This window comes from Cinclus cinclus, chromosome 7 (genome assembly GCF_963662255.1).
Source record: "Cinclus cinclus chromosome 7, bCinCin1.1, whole genome shotgun sequence".
In the NCBI taxonomy this organism is placed as follows: Eukaryota; Metazoa; Chordata; class Aves; order Passeriformes; family Cinclidae; genus Cinclus; species Cinclus cinclus.
In genome coordinates, this window is record NC_085052.1 from 32,236,796 (window position 1) to 32,254,095 (window position 17,300).

Genomic DNA, 17,300 nt, shown 5'->3' on the forward strand with positions numbered 1-17,300 from the left:
ATGTATGGGACATATATGTGGATTAAAACACTCAGAACTGAGATTCTGATTTCCTTTAAGTGGATATGTTTCATACCTGCAGTACTTGAGCCTAAATTGTTGTCATATAGTCCATGAGTGCACCTCAACACCTGGCTTTTCTTATCTGTTAGGTATTTGTGCTTTATTAAATAGCAACTCCACCATTCTGATAACACAGATGTGGGAGCAGACAAAAAGGGCACACTTTTCAAAAATCTGGCTTCATATAAAAAATAGGATTCCAGGAATAATGAATTTTTTATTTGTGCATTATAAACGAAGACCAGATATTATTCTTTCACAACAAAATATTCTCCTGCTGTCTCTTGCACATCACTTGACAGATTTTCTTCCTGCAAATTTTTCCCTGTACTGATTCCAAGGATATTGTAAATTTTCCTGGGATTAATGCACATGCAGAAGCCTGACCAGAGTTCCTGTTCCTTACTTAGGCCTGGTAAGCCATGGGGTAAAAGGTGATAGAATGGGCTGTGCTGCTCATGTGAGTGGATTCAGCCCACTGCATCCTGCCAGACTTCCTGAGATTTATTATGGATACACAACATAGATGACACTAATTGAAAGTTTCTGCTTTATTGCATTGACACAGCATCTACTTCTGGCCAAAAAGTCCCTGCAAGAAATCTGAAGTGCTAGTCAGGGATTCTGGTTCTGTGGCCTCCGACAGAGCACACCTGAATCTGAACTGTATGGTTATAAAATAATGGCAGAGCAGTTTGCCTTTGAGATTCTACTCCCAGAGCCAGCTGCTGCAGCAAAGGACAACAGGGCTGTTTTGTGGATGGTGATTTTCTGCCATTTTTATTATGTAAAGCAGTTTCTGGAATGGGAGCTCTTCTGAGCTGTCATTCTTCTGTTACTGCATTGTGACACCAGTCTGAATTCAAACTTGTAAAGGTTTCAGCTCATTTGGCAAAATTTACTTACTCTCATGTTGAAGGACTCCATGTTTTCCACATGTAACTTATTCAGCTTTGTTTTAGCCATCCTACAGTGGATTGGAAACAGTCTGGTGCTGAAAGGTGACAGACTGCCAGACTTCTAGGAGAGATTAAATTCTCAGAGACAAATACAGAACACATTATCCACCTTTTATAAACTTACATGGCTGGTGGTTGTAGGAGATTTCATTGACTTCCTAAGCAGTCACAGAAGCTGTTTTCTGTTTAGAAGTTCTCTAAAAAGAAAGAGTCAGTGTTATTAAAAAGTAGATATTAAAGTTTGGGGGTAGCGTATATCCTTAGGGTCCATATTTGCCTATTTAGTACAACCTCAAACAGTTCTTGCTCCTGTGCAATTCTCAAAAAAAAAAAAAAAAAAAAGGCATAACAGAGGGTTGTTACTACTCCTCCCTAACTCTGGGTAAAGAACCCTCATTCCCCTCCAGCTTAGGGAAATTTACTGGCACAGAAAGGTATAAATTACATCTCTGTATGCCAGCTTCAGAGAACCTGGCCACAAATCCTGCAGTTGAGATGATTTTGTTCATTTCTTTAAAGGACAGTGAGAAAAACTGTGTTTTCTCTGATCTTGTAACTTAAAAAATATTAACAGAATAATCTTTAAGTCAAAAGATAGTTAAGTAAATGTTTACTTTAGACCTTCATTATTAAGTGCAACTATTTAAAAGGGAACAATTACTATCAAAGGGGGCATATGTGAAAGCAGTAAAATGAGCTAAAAATGTAGGATAGTGAAAATCCAAAGAAAAAGTAGCTTTTAGCATAACAATTAACCACCCAATCTACCCCTCCTTTATTCCTTTGCAGGGTAATTCATTGTAAGTGAATTAATGGTGAAACACTCAGTAATAGGCCTTGGTAAGGAAATAGGAGCAGTGTATCAGGATATCCTTTTTCCGCCCCAGAGTACCAATACTTTCAATTTTATATACAACGGAAGTAATTAATTGTAACACAAAGAAGCACAGCTGTGTTTCCTGATGGTCACACATGCAATAGCTGCTATTGTTTAGCATTCTGAGCATGTACAATTGAAACTGTTCAACTGCTCAGAGTGTTTTATGTTCTCAGGGATTTAATTTCCATTAGTAGCTTTTGAATCCATAGTGGATTTTTAATATGCTACTATCTTAGATCCAATCCTGCATCCCTGACCAGGGAGGTTTTTGCTGATGCCAGTGAGAGTTTAAACTGTATTAAGTGTAGCTGCCAAATGAGGAGATCTGCAGACACAGGCCAATTTCTTGTTGGAGGCTAAGGGAGTTACAGACTATATTTTGGGATTTCTTCTATGAGTTTAATTTGTTCAAGATCCAGTTTCAGTTAATTTTCAAGTACCTTACAGACTAAGAGAGAAAAGCTTCACTGCTATGCCTTTAACTTCATTATATATTTTCAGACATTTTAGCTGAAATATAAAGATATCCTTCTATTATTTTGTAGACCTGTATTTGTTTCACTAGAATATGAAAAAAGAAGCGAATGAGACTATTTTGCTGCACTTGCTCTTACTTAACAGCAATTTATTAATGTTTAAAAATATGTTTAGACTGAGAAAAAATAAGGAAGTGATAAAATTATTTCATTCATTTATTTTGTATAGGATTCAGATCTATTTCATTTTAACAAGCTTGGAAGAACAGAGCATTTTCAGTCTCGTAAGTGTCCCTCTTTGTAAATCTCTACAATACCCACTCCTACAGCTGCCAGAAATACATCCACTTGAATCCAGCCCTTCTGAGGACAAAGCTGCTACACAAACACCAAGACAGAAATTTTCTGTATTGATAAGAATTTGCCTTATGTAACAGCAGGTTTTAAAAACATTTCCCCTTTCAGCATCGCTCCAGTTTCAGGACAAAGCCCAAGCATCAGGCTTAACAGAGGAACTGTTAATACAGTGTGGGTTTGGATTTAAGGATTATTCAAACTTGTAAAAGAAACAAATACCTCTTGTAACAAAAGGTGGAGGAACACAAACTCCCTGAATATAATTCAAACTTCCTCGTAGATCATTTGGCACCACTGACTGATAATTTAGAACATAAATTTTAAAATTAGCACTGCAATCTAAATACTTAATCTTCTCTGAGCACCTGAAGACTTTTAAGATTTTATGTGCATGCATCTAGGGGAAAACATATTACTAATTCTCCAAACAAACTGATGGGAGCGAGGCACCCTGGTGAAGCCTCTACTGAGCCTACAAATATTTTCTTTTCTTGTGATAAGACTTTTAATGCTCTGGCTTTAAGAAAAACAAAGTAATTTGTATTTAAAAGGAGAGTTATCTCAGGGTTTATTACAACCTGGTGAGAATACTTCAACAACGGTTTTGTAAATGTGAATCCATAAAAACAAAATCATACAGCTCAACTAGGCACAGGAAGAAGAAACAGAAAAAGCAGCAGGAAGTTTGGTTCTTAACTGGGAAGATGTCTCCCAGAGCAGTGCTCCATTACTGCAGCCCTTTGCCAGAGCACAGTTCAGTGAGGAAACAGCTCCCTCCCTGCAGCTGCTGGGACAGGTACAGCTGCTGGGACAGGTACAGCTGCTGTGTCCTCCTTCCTGCACAGCCACCTGCACACGGCCGAGGGAGAATCCCCTGCAGAAGCCCAGGCAACCCCAAAACACACCAAGTGCTTGAGCTCTGGGAACACCTCCTGCTTCTTTGTGCCCATGCTCTGAACTTTGAGCTCTTGTTCTTGGATTATTGCCACAGTGCTCTCCAGTGCTGCCCTGAACTCAGTTCCACACCAGGCTGGTTGGACTCAAGGTCGGACATGGCTTGCCTTTTTACTACCAGTGATCCACTAGCAACATTTTTTTTTAAAAAAACACCTTTCTTCACAGATTTGCCTCTGCCTTACTGAATTAATTTTGCTTACATTTAAAAAACTTAATGAAATCCATGACTTTTGTTAAGTAACAAACAGCTGAATAAATTTATAACCAAAAGATTATGCTTTCAAGTAAAATAGTTCTGAAAAAGAGACAAAGCCAAATTCACGTCATATTAAGTGAAATAATTGTGTCCCTGGTTGAAGGGCAATATTCTTTTAATATGTAACATGGAATATTTATTTTTGTAGCAGTAACAGAGAAACACTCATCTAATTGCAAACAGTTCTCAAAAATATATTTGGACCACAGATTTAAGACATCTGAATTCCAGAGACTGAAGGGGAGAACGATCTACAAAGATGAAGACCTATCACATGGCTGACCTTCTCCCTATATATACCTCTTTGTTCTTTTGATATTCAAGTTTGTAGTTCCCTAGTGATTCCAAGAACTAATGAGAAATTCCTGGAGAGGAAATAGCAATGAAAGCAGCTAGAAGACTATCAGCTTTCTGTTGGTTTTTTTTTGGTTTTGTTTTTGTTTTTTTTCAAACAGCTCTCTTCATCATGACAGTCAGTTTTGAACTGCTTCTTCTCTATCTCATGTTAGACTTCCACATCTCATCCTGGCCAAATGTCAAATAAACTTATGTTTATTTTCAGATTTTCAGACTTCAGTGTTTTTTGAGTGTTGCTCAATTAACAAAATAAATACTTTGTGTTACTAAACCTGGTGTGCCTGAATTTTTGCAGATTCCTAAAATCCTCACCAGGTAAGATTGCTGCTGCTGCTGCTGCTGCTAACTAGCTCGCTGTAATCCTGTGTCCTTCTGACAGTCCATCATCCTAAGTGTTCACTTCCTGGTTTAAAAAGGTCTCTCTACCTATCCTGGTAGATATATTGGAAACATAAGTACTGCACTGTTTTGAAAGACATCAGTATTTTCTATGAGATGTTTCATCAGACATCCATCACAATCTAAATACTTTCTAAGGTGGCTATGATTCATCATTTTAGATTAAAATACAGTTTGGTCTCCTGCAACCCTAATATTATTATAATGTAGTTTACTTTTGCAGACTTTGTGATTAAGACAAGGAGTCCTAAAACAGCACTCAGTAATGCAGAGATGGGCATTACTTGCCATAGCAATTCAAAGTTCATCCTCAGCAAAACTATTCCTGACCTGACAGGGACTGTCACTTGTGGGTATCTTCAATGCCCAAGTGCCTTGAAAAGTACTGGCTGAGACAGCAATTTTTGCAATGTGCAAATTCACACACCAGGAACTGGATTAAGAGAGTTGATCCATTTCACAAAAAGGGTTAAATACATTTCAAGGCTGTTGCTAAATTAATGCATCCTGGATTGGAAGCAGCATCTAGCATCTGATGAGCACTGGACTGCATTAGCACACAGTATTTCTGAAGAGATGCTAGCACTGACAGCTTTGGTTCTGCCTGGGAGCACACACACGCATGTTGCATTCTTCTTCCATATTGAGTGTCTATTCTGCTGCTATAATTTGATAGTACACAGAGTGGATGAACAGCAGACTCATATTTTCCTTTGAAATTATAAACATAAGCATAGGAGTTCTGTATTGCTTGGCATGGAAGCTGTGATTTTGTCTTTCTTGCAGGCTGGCTTTGTTTTGGACACTGACAGATTTTTCTGGATGACGGTGATTGGAAAAAATTTTCTAAAAGTCCAGTAAGACAAGACCGTATTTTCAAATGCCTATCACCACAATTCTTATACATAGAATTATTAGGTGTGCCTTTACCTGCCTACATTTTAAAGGAGTCTCTGAATGTGATAGGTTTAAAGTTATACTTCCCCTTCTGTTGTACTATGGAGGATAACACAGAAGTGAGGCACTCATCCAACAATCTGTGGGTAAAACACATGTGAGCCAGAGTGCAAAGCCACCGCTCTCATCTTACCTTCAGAGGTGACAACTCTGGAGTGGAATACACAACATTTACAAGTCCTATCTGATATCAGATGCAAAAATGGAGCTACACTGTGGAGAGGTCAACAAAATAAGCAAGCTCATGCTTCCCACAATATATGCACATGTGGCTATTTGGCACCAATAAGCCGGATTGCTTCCCAGCTGGTTATTCTCTAGAAACAGTTTATCTGGGCAGGCATCTCCACACCACCAATTACTGGTGTGTCCTGAAGGCCTAAAGAGTGTTTTGGTGTGCAGCAAAGGGAAATTGAGTAGGTCTGTATGATCCATGTGATCTTCATTTCCCCCTGCAGCAGGCTTTGTGTGCAAAGCTCTTGCTGCAGAGTGACCAGGTGACAGGACAGGTGAAAGGCGAGAAGACATCAGGAGCACAACTGCTGTCTCATTGTCGGGGAAAGGATTAAAACCAGCAGCCCAGGTGGGAGCTGTGCTGCCTCCCCAGCACATAACACAGTCACTGGAGCTCCTTCACTGCTACTTGGAGACCTCACTTGAAGACAGACAGACAAATTATTACTTTTCCAATTTGTCCAAATGATAAGGAGCTTTGAAATACAATGCAAATCATGGCCTTCAGCATCCTTATCAGCAAGCAGAGCAGCTCATTGCAGAAGTTATAATGTATTCCAATCTAACTAACTGGGCATATTTATTTAGATACAGGAAATGGAAAAAGCAAACAGTGCCGTCCTTTGCAATGGAACTCTATCCCTCCCGCGGCACTGCAACGTCAGCCTTCTCAGAACCATTTTTCCACGAAGCCAAAAGGCCCACGCGAGTCCCTCCTTTCCCCCTGCGCTGCTGCCACCATTGACGGCTCGCTGCCGTCCGCAGCTCACGGGCAGCCCCCGAACTCGGGTCAAAGGCTCTACGGCAATCCTCCGCCCCCCCTGCTCCGTGAATCCGGGCAGCTCGTCCGCTTTTCCATGGCACCAACCCCGCCAGCACCTGGATGGAGCCTCCCGGCCCTGCAGCCAAACCCAGCCGCAGCGGCTTTTCTCGTGTCTCGACCCTCTTCAAGGCCAGCAGTGCTTCCATGACACCGGCTTGGCCGCTTTTTCCGTCACACCTCCCTGCCCTTTCCTAGAGGAGCTTCCTCGCAGGGAAAGTGCCGCTGGGCGGCGGGGCAGGGTAGCGCCGGGGCCCGGGCGCCCAGCGACAAGCCGGCCCAGGCTGCGGCCCGCGGAGGGGCTGCCGGGGGTGGAAAGCAGGCCCGGCTGGCTCCTCCCGGCCGGTTTTCCCTCCTGGAGAGCCCCGCCAGCCCTCCCGCCCAGGGCACGTGCTGAGGGACGGGCGGGGGCGGCGGGCGCGCTCCCGCCTCCCCGCGGCGCGCGCGCCCGGCTGCAGCGATTGGAATCCGGCTCGTTCCCGCCCCGCCCCGCAGGGACGCGCCGGGAGCGCCTGCCGGGACACGGAGCTTGCGCCGAGCCGTCCCGCCCTCCCCCGCCCGACACGCACCCGCCTTCGCCCCCGTCTCAGCGGAGCCGTCGGGGCCCCGGGAACGGCCCGCGGTAGCGCGGCGGGGAGCGGGCCCCCTCCCCCTTGGCCTGCCGTCCCCGCGCGGAGGATGAGGAGCCCCCACCGCCGGTGAGTGCGGCCCGCACCGCGGAGGCCTCGGCCGGGCGGGGAGAGCCGGGGCGCCCCGGGCAGCGCCGCGCCCGCTCCGCTCCGCTCCGCTCCGCTCCCTCTGCGGCCGCGCCGGCCCGGGGCGCTCCCTCCGCGCCGGGGCCCCTTCGCCGCCGTCGGGCGGCCGGGCCTGGGCGGCGCCAGGCGGGGTCCGCGCCGGCCCCGGGCAGCGCCGTCGAAGGCGGACTCCGCTGCGGCTGACGGCGGCCCTGCCGCCCCGGCCTGGCCGCTCGGGGCCCGGGGAGCGCCCCCGGCCCGACCGCCCTGCCCCGCCGCGGCGCTGGGGGCGCTGCCCGCCGGGCCGGGCCGGGTGGGCGCCGCGGGGGCTGCGTGGGCAGGGCCGGGGGCGCTCGCCGGCCGTGCGCTCCCTCCCTCCTGCCTTCCCTTGCCTTCCCTTGCCTTCCCTTGCCTTCCCTTGCCTTCCCTTCACGGTGTTGTAATCCCGGGCCCGGTGCCGAGCGGCCCCAGCCCAAGCGAGCGGCAGCGCCCGTCGTCGTGGGAAGGGTGCGAGGAACAAGGTGCTTCGCCGTCCTTTTGTGCCAGCCTTGAACAAAGCTGGACGCCGGCTTTCCAGATCGGTTTTTGCCATTCAGCGACGTCAAACAAAAAAAAAGCCTGAAGAAATAACAACCCCAGATAATCGCCCGTACCTTAGTAGTGAACGATTGTGCTCTTGAGTGCCGATTACGTACGCGGTTTTCGTAACTGGTTACAAAATCTATTGAACAGGGTTCAAAAGCACAAATGGCTTTTTACCACCTTTCAATCAAACACACTCCGATGTTGTTTTGGTAAAACTAAGAGTGAATTCAGCAGCAGGGAATGGTAGTAAGCTGTGGTATTTCCTTTAAGCAGTTGCTTGTTACTTAGTGTCAAGTTGTATGGCGATTTTTCCCCTTGTAAATTGAGTGCTGTTCGAATTTACATATTTTGCTCTCTGTTTAGAGGTAATTATCTTTGAGTTCTTTTATCAAGTTAGCACACTAGGGATTGTTCAGGCCTGTTACCTGCAGGGATAGAGAAGCTGCTTTTGTAGATAAGGAAGACTCTCCCGAATTGAAAGGCTTGTTTGATTTGTAGTAGAACCTAGTCCTGGTATAAAAAAGATAATGTAAGAGCAGTTTATAGTCAGCTAATTTACCCAGTCTACAGCTACAAATACTCAATTTTGTGGCATTTGTAGCAGCCTGAATAAAGCTCTTGCTGGCAATGTATTTTTTTGTCTTTTGGTCTTGTACTTCTGTTCTTCTTGTTGCATTTTCTTAGATTCTGCTCATTTTCTTTGGGGTGTGTGCATGGGGCTGTGTATTTTATATGTATTTATATCGACAGGTACAACCTAGTAGGCTTTGAGATCTGGTTTGAAATTTTATGGAGGGTCTTCTCATGCCCCTGCAAGATTCAGCTGCCAGTCCTTCATATGTCCTGCTGGCTGATTTCTTCCAGCGACAGAGAGTATGTGTGGCTGGATCTGAATTATTTAATTCAGATTAAATAATTCCCTTAATTGTGAAGTAATTTAGTTTTGAAAGGGACCTCTGGATGTTATCTGTTTGAGCCTTTGGTCAAGTTAGAGCAGAAAGCTCTTGGTAAAGTGCAAGCCTGAGATGGCATGTTACTTGGAATTCACTGATTAGAGACATGTTTACTAAAACACTGTGTAGCTAGAGCATAAACTTTCTTAAAGCCAGTATGTGGGACCCCAAATCCTAATGTTTTCGACACTGCTCTGCGAGATCCTCACAATGAAAATTGTTTTGGAAATTAAAAATACTGAATATGGTGTAGTGTGTAAATGATATGTGAGCTTTTTCTGGATACCAGGTCTGACATACAGAGCTGCAGTATGCTTCCTTGGCAAATTGCTGGAAAACACAGATTAATAAAAGAGACCAATCACTAAGTGGCAGAGAAACTGTTACAAGTGTTTGTTTCTCCTTGCTTATTTCAAGCCTCAGTTTAGGATTTGTCCTTTGGATACCTGGGAGAGAAGCAGGTATTTCTTGGTTCCTCAGTAAAAAGAGGGCATGTTTTCAGTGCCTGGGATTTCTTCACTTATCTTACTGTTATCTGTAAATAAACGACAGAAGGAACTCAGTAATTTAAAAGTATATCTTATCAGAGTCATATGTGGGTACAGATGGAGTTCTTGAAGCCTTGTTTCCTTTGCTAATATTCCCAAAATGTGGGACTTGGAGGCAGGCACAAAGTGTGCCTGACAAGCAGTTTTTCCTTTCACTGCTGCTTTAGTGGTTTAACTTTTTCCTTTCTTGGACAAGATCTGCAGAACCCTCTGCAGTTGTCCCACGCAGTCGTGCTGATGGTCCCCCAGTTGCAGTGGTCTCTTTTGTGCCTTCCAGGATGGTTAGTGCTTTAAGGGGAAAAGTGATTTCTTTCTGCCTTCTTTTCTAGCAATCCCTTAAAGGTTGCTGTGAAAGCTGTTGAGGAGTTGCTACTCTCCTGCAGCAAGTAGTTACTCCTTAAAATCTTTAAAACTGACAACGAATGTGAAACTTGACCTGCTTTATTGTGTTCTCTAAGAATTAACATGGTGACTACACTAGGTGATCCATGGAACTGGGTAAAGGGTTTAGTCACCTCATTTTTCTTCTTCTGTACAGAAAATGTAATTTAGCAATCTCGGTGCTCTTATTGAGAAGATCTGTGGAATAGCTACTTTGTGAGGGATTTAGTCCAGAAACATCTGCGTAGTACATTGTCTTCGAGGTGTGTAAATCTCAAGAAGTTTAGCTTAATAAAACACTGGCCCACCACTGACCAGGATATCAAGGGTCAAGATGGCAACTTGCCAGAATGGACTTCGTTGAGAACTGGCTTCCCAGAACTTCATTTGGTATATTTACAGAGCATATTAGGTGTATTTCGTGTCCATTTGCTCCAAAGTAAAACACAGTAATTATGTCTCTAGTCTGCTATATATATTTTGAAATTCACTGTAGCAGGTTGGACACCAAAACATTTTAGGTTGCTGTATATTTCATGTATTTAGAAGACCAAGAACTTCATTTGTCTTGTGGCAGTGTAAAACCCTTGCATGGGTTTCTGGTTATGACCCCATTATTTCAGCTGTACACAGTGTGAGAAATTCGGTCATTCTGTTTCAGATTTGTAATCCCGAGAGGTTTTTCTTGCTGTTTTTCTAAAGGGTGTTTTGTAGTTGCCACGGCATTTCATTTGAATTCTGTGTGTTACAGTTAGGTTTAGTGCTGTATAATGATGGTCTGGTTAGCAAAATTCAAAACAAGCGTTAGGGTAGGAAAATAAACTCTGGTGCTGATTGTGATAATATTCATAGGGTCTATAAGCAGGAGGGAAGAAAGAGCCACAGCAAAGCCTTATTGAAGGGCAGGTGTGTCACCAGCTCTGAGTTTTGCAGTGACACCTGCAGTTACAGTGAAAGTGATTGCCCTGATCACTTGTCCCTGCCATCACTGCACTGTCACCAGTGTTTCTTCACAGTGTGGGGAAAGTTCTCTGAGTGCCATGAAGGTGTGACCTTGGAATGTTGTAAAATATTTTAATTAGACAAAAATCTGTGTAGTAATAATTCACAGTATGTATACCTGCAACAGGCAGCTAAATGCTCTCGTGCTCATTTTTTCCTCAAAACAGGATTCCCCAAACTACAGAGGAAAATGTAACGCATTTAAATGTACTTCGAGTATCATGAGTTGCTTTGCATTGAAAGGAGAAAAATCAGTATTATTAACTCAGCTCTGCAGTACTGTGTCTTAATTTGCATCATGCATTATAACAGCAGCAATGCTTTTTACAAAATTTTGATATCACATACATTTTTTGCAGTTTGGTTTCAGTCAGCTTTATTAGTTTAAAATGTGGAAGCAGCTAGCAATTCTTTGTGTCTATTTTCCCTCAGTTCACCATCTTAAGGAGAAAACTGTCAGTCTTGCCATGCTTTGGTTGATAAATACAAGCAGATGTAGCAGGGATAAGTTAGACAAATATCAAAGTCTCACAAGATACATACCAGGAAATATATCTGGTTTGTGGAGGCGATTTCCTTTTTACTGTTGAAGCTGTTGAAATGATTTAAATTTGCTTCTCTTCTCTTTTTTTTTTTTTTTTTTTTTTAATCCCACCTAGAATTATTTGTGGGCCTTTATACTTCCTCTGTGAGAGCCTGATCCAAATTTGACTGGAAATCAAATGCTTATGCAGTGGACGGGGCTCAACAGTCTTTGGAGGACTGAAGTCATCAGAGATTTCACTTATGCAGAGAATCAATACTCAATACAATTAATGATATTTGTGCAAATGAGCACATCGTGTGCTCAGAGTCAGAACGTCAGGGGTATGGAAATGGTGAATAAGCTCAGGTAAAATTTTCTAAATTAATCATTATTTTTCCTATCCTGTGTTCAGTTGAAAATTCACAGTGCAGTGATCAGGCAGAGGAACTGTTCCATGTGTTTTTGCAGCGGTTTAGAGGGCTTGAAAAGGAAGCATAAATAGAAGGGTTGGCAGAAATTGTTCAGCAGGAATAATAGATGCTGTAAATATGAAAAATGTATCATCTACTTGTCCCTTTGTATTTGGGAATGAAAGAACTTGGGGAGTAGTATGAGAAAAAGGGGGATTTATGGGAAGAAAACTGAACCTCAGTGACTGGAAGTGTGAGTGAGGAGACCACAAAGCTGGGTGAAATGTGCTCTTCCTGGCTGCGTGTCCTTCTTTGTGGCAGAGAAGATCATCTTTAACAGAATGCCTTGGAGAAGATTTTAGAAACCCTCCTGTTTCCCTCTCAGTGTTGTGCGAGGAGCAGGCCTTGCAGTAGTCAGGTTCGGACAGCTGAGAGTTAATTACAACATAGGATTGGCACAGGGATGAGCTGCCAGCTAATGAGGTGCAGCCACTCTTCTCTCTCTGTCTTTTGGACACTGAATCCATCTTCTGTTCAGGTTACTGAAGGGGTTTTACTAGGAATGGAAAATTGAGTAGTGGTACCAAGTATTAAGCAGAAAAGTCCCTGATGTTAGAAGATATGGGAAGTTTCACTTTTGAAGAGTTTTTTTAAAACTTGATTTTAATGTCTCTTCTCGTGGAGACAAAGCGAGCAATAAATCCCACCAAATAAAAATGTGGGGTTTTTATTTTAAAGTATTGATGTATTTTTATAATTTTCTCTTCCATATTTACTAGTTCATAATAATACATTTTGTTTTTTTTTGGTGAAAATATTCTATAGGAAGCTTCCTGTAGAATATTCTGGTGTGTATGCCATTCACACACATTCATGTGTGCCCTTCCCTACCCAGGAAAATTACTATTCTGAGCCTAAAATTAAATAGAAAATAGAGGTTTTATGGCCAATCTGTCACATTTGAATCAGTAGTTCTACCAGAGATAATTCATCTTTAAAACTTGTAGTGTGTGGACTGAAGTTTAAGACAGACAATATTTTATGCCCTAGTCCCCTACTTGACTTAGAGGAATGGAAATTTTTCTAAACAATGCTATCTTGATATTTATATTGTTTTAATATTTTACTACTCTTGCATTAGTAAATTCTTTACTGAATTGATTTGATAACCACTCATACTGGTTTGTACCAATCTTTATATGTTTTGTGAAGCTCTTTTAGTACATGGTGAGTTAATTTTATTTTTTACACTTCCAACTATAATTAATCATAACTCTAAAAAGAATCAAAACATAGAGTGCTGTTTTACTGAGAAGTTTATGGCAGAGGGCTCTGGCAAAGTTTAGAGACATTCCCATATAGCTGATATTTTTCAGTTTCCTGCTTTTAAAATTTCATAGAAGGAATGCAGTTAGAGGCTCACCAGTTTGGGTTAGACCAGGAACTGCAAAATCAAACCCGACCCAGACAGGACAGTTTTTATTCAAACCCAAGCCTCTGTTGAACTGTCTGTTTTTGTTCTGCCCCTGGCCCTGTTTCACTCCCCCACCTCTCTTTAAATTCACAAGTTTTTAAATGCAGTGATGTTTCTAATTTAGAAAATTATTTTGGTGTAATGAGCTAAAACAGAGGAGAGTGGACTAAGCTGAGGGAGGTCAAAAACCAGATGGAAATAGAAAATCTGAAAACATGGAGTAAAGAAAAAAAAAACCCTTGAAATAATGGAATCTAAATGCTGAAATTATACATCTGCTCAGCAGCTGTGCATTCCTTTGCCAGAGGTTCCGTTGCAGAAATGGCATTACTCAAGTTTTTCTCAAAGCTGCAAATGCTGTTGTATAATATTTACATCTCTCTAATACTGTCAGTAATAGTCTTAGGAGCCTGGAGAATAGAGGTGGAGGGGACAGCTGATATAAGAATTTCTTTCTTTGTCCTTAATCATCTGTAGTGGGTATAGTTGTCTGCTGCAACGAAATTCTGTGATTTTCTTGCTTGGTTGTTCTTTATAAATACATTTGAATTTCTGCTGACTTAATTTCAGAGGAGAAATTTGTTACAGGAAAAGCAACCAACTAAAATTATATGAAAGGGGGGTGCATTAGTGAGAAAAGCATGTTACAAGTGCCTCAAGTGTTTTGCTCCCATCAATGGCCAGCAGTATTGTTCCAGAGACACACATAAGACAGTCTAGCAGACAGTTGTGGAATTACAGCATCCTGTGGAAGCTTCTTCCTACATCCCAATGACCAGAGTCTGTAAAGCACATTAAATCCACTTCAGTATATATCCATAGCACATGAAGTAGTTGTAGTTAGAAAAGGTCTCTCTAAGCTGCTAAGCAGGTTATAAAAATGTGTAATTTTACCTTTTCTTTTGTGGTTTTTTTTTTGTCTTTGTACTTTTTGACAATGTTGGTGTTCATCAGAGTTACCTGTTAGTAGTAAGATTTATATATGGTAGAGCTGGTCTTTGAGAAAGCATTGAGATTGAGATTACCATGATGTAAAGGGTGATTTAGTTAATGAAAGACCCTCAGATGTTTTTCTGGGGTTTTTTTTGTTTGTTGTTTTTTTTTCTTTGTACAAAGGAACTCTTGTTCCAAAGAATTTTTACCAAAATTTAGAAGTTTGAGGTTGTGTAAGAGAAACGTCAGCGTTTTCAATGAATTTGAGTCTTGATTTCAGAATGTTTCTGCTTTTGGAAGAAGTAGTTGTTTACTACAAGGTATTTTTTACTGTGTGTCCTTGGAACAACTGAAGGTAGAATAAATCTCCTTCGGGTTACTTTGATTGAGAAGACAAGCTATGTGTGTGCTGTAAATACAGATCCCAGGGTGTCCTGAGGAGTGGCGCTTTGGGTTCAGGTATCAGGGAGTGTGAGCAAAGGAGCAGTGGTGTGGTGAGAAAGGCTTGATGGGTTTGAGCCCTGGAGGAGAGCCCAGAGCTTTCTTCTAGCCTGGGACAGGAGTGACAGAACTCTTAATCTTGCTCTGCATGTAACTGCAAAGCACCTCTTCCCATATCTATCCATCCATACATTATTGTTCCACTGTCACTGTTGATTTTTCTCTCTAGCATCTGTAACTTGGTGGTAGTGTGAAATGAGGTTTCATGCTATTAAAGTGTAGCCAGTATGAAGTTTCTAAAACTTAACCTAAGTTGATTATTTTACTTGGATTTCACTATTTTCCATATGTTGTGGAAAAGACTGGACACAAACAGGAGAAATTGGAGGTCTGTGTGCTGTTGCATATTGTTTTAATCAGAGATGGGGTGGGACAGCTGACATAGCTGGAGTGCTGCAAGGGCTGGTTATGGGCTCTCCAGGAAGGACAGGCTGAGATGGTGAGGAATGCAAGGTGTTGTGGGGAATTTGTGTTGTGAGAGTGCCATGGAGGTTCCTGCAGTTCTTCCTTTTGGGTGAATGAGGAGTCAGTGGAGAGGTGTGGGTCAGGCCTAGCAGCAGGTCAGCATGGGTGATGTTGGTAGGTGCCTGCAGGAGGCTATGTCAGTGAAGGAGTGGGGAGCAGTGGATATTGTTCAACTGCAATTCCTTAAGGTAGTGGCAGTGTCACTTGTAACATCCTCATCAACAGAGTGGTGGAAGTACACATGGGACAAATAGACAGTGAGATAGACTGAAAATTGGATGAGCAGCCAGGTTCAAGGAGTTGTGATCAGCAACACGAATTCCAGCTGGGGACCAGTCACTAGCAGTGTGACCCAGGGGTTGAGCTGGATTTCCAGTACAGTGCAACCAAGTGAACACTCGTGGGTGTTGGGAAGGAGCACACCCTCAGAAGTTTGTAGGCAATACAGAACTGGGAAGAGTGTTTGGTGGTTCTGCAGCCCCTTGCAGGGACCTGGACGGACTGGAAAAGTGAGCAAAGAGGAATCCACAAAGGGAAGTGCAAAGCCCTGCCCCTGGGGAGGTGCCTGCCTCCTGAGCTGTGCAAGGGTGAGTGTTGTGGGCAGGTCGGGGAGGTGATGATGCCCTTCAGCTCAGCACTGGTGAGACACATCTGGAAGGCTTTGGCTGGGCTCCCAGGAAGAACCGGGCAGGTACCCCTGTGGCAGAGAGGTGATAACAGCCTCGCTGGAAGCAAGCAATGAGGGCTGTTTTATTCTGTGTGTTTGGAAATAATGTGGAAGGGGGAGTAGACGGTGAGGTGGTGAAATTTGTAGCTGATACAGGTACTGTAAACTAGCTTGAGCAGTATTGAATGCCTGGATGGTAAAATACTGGATGAGGTGCAGTAAGTGCAATGTAATTTAATTCAAACGGAGGAAAAAAAGAGTAATAGGCTCTAAATGAGGTATTAACACTTGGAGAGATCTTTGTTTTAAAGCTCCTACTTTAGATTAAACCTATCTGCATATGGCATTGAATTTATTTTTCCCCTCTCATTTTTTGTGTTGTCACTGTCACTTTTTTACTTGTGGCCAAGTAAAAGGTTGGATTTGTTTGCTAATTTGACTGAAAACTAGACACATAAAAACCCCTAGGTTTTCAGTATTTCCAGCTTACTGTAGTACCTTATGAGGAGTAAGAGGAGGAGGGCCAGCACTTCCCTACTTACAATCAGTACTGGCTTTTGAAGCAGCATTGTATACAGTACGTGTTTTAAAAACGTGATTATACAGCTGTACAAGCTCCTTATGTATGGACGTATGGGCTATGTCCTTTTAACACAATTTCAACAGTCCCTTTAAAATGAGATGGTAATTTTTTCTTTGTCCTGCTTTGATTGTTCCTTCTTCCAGCAGTACAAATAGGATGTAGTACTAAATAGCCTTGGGCCTCTTCAGTTAAGGACAGAAACAGTGGACAGAGAGAGATGGTGATGGTAATCTATCAAACCTTAAATGAAATTAAGAAACTGATGAATAGGGTTTTACCACTATTTTTTTCCCCCACAGTGTAAGGGAATGGCAGGTTTACAAGGATGATAAAATGGGGTGGTTTTTTTCCTTCTTCACAGCAAATACTTCAGTTGAAAAGTTGCTGCCAGAATACGTGGCTGGGGATGAAAACGCTGTGCAAATTTGCAGTCACACGGATTTGTTATTGGATGTGTGCACCGATGGCAATAGTGCAGTCACTTGTGCCTGGCCGTAGGTCAGGAGCTGCCTGGGTTTCTGGATGAAGCCAGGGAGGAGGACTCTGTTCTCCCTCAGCTCCCAACCGGTCCAATAGCAGGCAGTGTCACAGGCAGAGTGCTGGGCTAGACATCTGCCACAGAGCAGGCGGCGAATTCAGAGCCCTTTTATCACACCCACACACAGCCAGGCACGTCAGCTCCTCTGCTCTTGCACTTAGTAGTGTCTGTAACGCCTACAGCTTTTTTTTTAATGTGCACTGGCACCCATCTGCCTCCGTTGACACGTTTGTTAGGTTTGCTTTAACGAAACTGCCATCAAACGTGAAGTAGCATGTTTTTTTT

At 42.8% G+C, this 17,300-nt stretch overlaps 1 protein-coding gene across 1 annotated transcript in view; it reads left to right on the forward strand.

The window, feature by feature from the left end:
* The first annotated feature begins 7,314 nt into the window (after positions 1 to 7,314).
* The window catches only part of BMPR1A (bone morphogenetic protein receptor type 1A), a 74,149-nt gene continuing 64,163 nt past the window's right edge, over positions 7,315 to 17,300 (forward strand). Inside the window, exon 1 of the mRNA XM_062496883.1 lies at positions 7,315 to 7,413. The gene's annotated coding sequence lies outside the window, so the exon portion shown is untranslated. The remainder of the gene's footprint in view (positions 7,414 to 17,300) is intronic.